Consider the following 2684-nt stretch of genomic DNA (forward strand, 5'->3'; position numbering starts at 1 on the left):
CATCCTCATCGATGTCCATGATGACAAAATCCATAGGAAAAACAAATTTGTCCACTCGGATAATCACATCTTCAACAATCCCATGAGGTTTCCGTGTTGATCGATCCGCCAGTTGTAAGGTCATCCTCATGGGCCTTAACTCATCCAAGCCAAGTTTCAAATACATGGTGTAGGGCATGACATTTATGCTAGCCACCGAATCCGCTAGAGCATTTTCTTGGACTCCACCTTTAAGCATACATGGGGTAATGAAGCTTCCCGGAACTTTCAACTTTTGTGGGAGTTTCTTTTCTAAAATAGCCGAACAATTGCCCGTAAGTCCAACCGTGCCTTCTTCCTCAAACTTTCTCTTGTTCATGAGGAGCTCTTTTAAAAACTTGGCATATTTCGGCATTTGAGTCAATGCTTCAACTATCAGGATGTTCAAGTGGAGTTGATTGAAGATGTTGATGAATTTTCTGAAGTGAACATCCTCCTTGCCATGCTTCAATCTGGTTGGATAAGGGATTGGAGGCTTGTACTCAGATGATTTTGACGGTCCTTGTTGTGTCTTGTCATTTCTTCCCTGATTTTTGCCTTCACTACTTTCTTCAACTAGCTTGGGGTCTTCCCCGAAGGCTACCGCAGTTTTCTTGACACTTGGGTCAACTTCGACCCTTGTCTCCACTTGCCTCCCGCTTCTAAGAGCAATGGCCTTCAAGTGCTCCCTCGAATTGTCTTCCGTGTTACTTGGAAGCACCCTAGAAAATGTTCAGAATTTGCCTTCACGAGTTTCCCTACTCGATGCTCAAGTGACTTTACCGAAGCTTGGAGGTTTCACAAGATAGAACCTATCTCACTAAACAGTTTGGCGTGCTGAGTGAGCTGAGTATTCACCTTGCCAAATTGTTCGTCCATGCTTCTAGTTAGGCTACTAAACCTGTCATTAGTACTAAGCATGAACTTGGCAAGGACATCTTCAGTAGTAAATTTCTTCTCAAAGGCCGGTTATTGAAATTGAGATCCTTGAGGTGGTGCACCTCTTTCTTGTTGGCCTTGGTTCCATAAAAAATTTGGGTGGTTCTTCCACCTTGGATTGTAAGTTGAGCTATACAGGTTCCCTTGATTTCTTTGCCCCCCAATATAGTCGACATTCTCAATGGAAGCAATAGAGGAGATAGCAATTGGACATTGGGCTGCATCATGCCCACCACCACAAGTGTTACAATTCATCATTGATTCCGACCTCGAACTACTGCCCATAAGAAGATCAAGCTTTCGTGTCAACACATCACCCTTTGCGGCTAAGGCATCATTGCTACTAACTTCATAGAGCCCAATAGTCTTTTGTGAAGATAATCTTGAGGCCCAATTTGATTCATTGCTCTTCATAGACTCAAGTAATTGCTCGGCCTCATCGCGATACTTGTTGCTTAGGGAACCACCCGCTGCGGCATTAATAAGTTGGCGAGTAGCAAAATTCAGCCCGTTGTAAATGATTTGTACTCGCATCCATGTGGCAAAACCATGATGGGGGCACCTTCTAAGGAGATCCTTGAATCTCTCATAGGCTTCAAACAATGTTTCGCACTCCCCTTGTTTAAAGGCTGAAATTTCTTGCCTCAACTTCGCCACTTTGCTTGGGGGAAAATACCTCCCAAGGAATTTCTCAACCATATCCTTCCATGTTTTTATAGACCCCAGAGACAATGATGTAAGCGAATGATAAGCTCCATCTCTCAAACTGAATGGAAATAGTCTCAAATGGATAGCATCGTCCGACACAACATTAATCTTGAATGTAGAGCAAATTTGGAGGAACCAGGAAAGGTGGTCATGCGCATCTTCATTTGCAAGACTATTGAATTGAACCGAGTTCTGGACCATGCCGATTGTACTTGCTTTAATTTCAAAGTTGTTGGATGCCATGGATGGTGCTTGAACACTAAACTCATCACCCGTGAATTGGGGTCTTTCATACTCGTATAGAGTGCGTCGCTCTTCGGCCATAATTGAAGACTCTCTATCCTCAATTTCAATGTTCTGTGTACCCGACCCTTCACCAACTTCTCTCAATCTCCGATGTAAAGTTCTTCCAATCTCATTATCCAGTGTAATCAAGGTCGATGGATTTGAACGTGTCATGCACAGTACCTTGCAAAACTTGACAAGGTCCCCTTGCGTATATCCCGCAAGTGCACGGGTTTGCCGAAGTAATAATCCAGGATGAGCGGGTATCAAATCCACAGGGAGTAGGGAATAAAAACACTTAATCCGCTTCTTAGCTATGTGAAAGATCAGTAGTGATAAGTGTGCCAATGATTCAATTCTCAAAAGTAAAAACAACAAGTAAGAAAGCACGAGTAAAGGAGGAGGTAAGGCAATCGATAAAGATGAGGTACTCGGATAATGCTCCGCCTAGGACAATCGTTTCAAGTTCAAGAACCCTCTATTATGATTCCTAATCGATGCAATGGTGAGTCATGGAAATCCTTAAATACATAGTCCCAAACCTAAGGTCAACTATGCCTAACTCTATACATGTCCGGAGGAGAGATTAGATAACCTCTCAACCTCATACTCGAATAGAGTTGCAATGAGCTCAAGGGTTTTCAATTGATAAATCTCTTCCTAATTATAGACCTAACCGTTTGGTCCAGGTGGAAGGTCCCTAACCACAATTAAGCCCCAAATACTAAGATCAC

At 43.0% G+C, this 2684-nt stretch overlaps 1 non-coding gene across 1 annotated transcript; it reads left to right on the plus strand.

Moving 5' to 3' along the window:
- Nucleotides 1-1501: 1501 nt before the first annotated feature.
- On the plus strand, nucleotides 1502-1608 carry LOC120257572. Its single transcript, XR_005535721.1, has one exon. It is a non-coding gene; the product is annotated as a small nucleolar RNA R71 (small nucleolar RNA).
- The last annotated feature ends 1076 nt before the right edge of the window (nucleotides 1609-2684 follow it).

Source organism: Dioscorea cayenensis, unplaced genomic scaffold (assembly GCF_009730915.1).
Source record: "Dioscorea cayenensis subsp. rotundata cultivar TDr96_F1 unplaced genomic scaffold, TDr96_F1_v2_PseudoChromosome.rev07_lg8_w22 25.fasta BLBR01002187.1, whole genome shotgun sequence".
Lineage (NCBI taxonomy): Eukaryota > Viridiplantae > Streptophyta > Magnoliopsida > Dioscoreales > Dioscoreaceae > Dioscorea > Dioscorea cayenensis.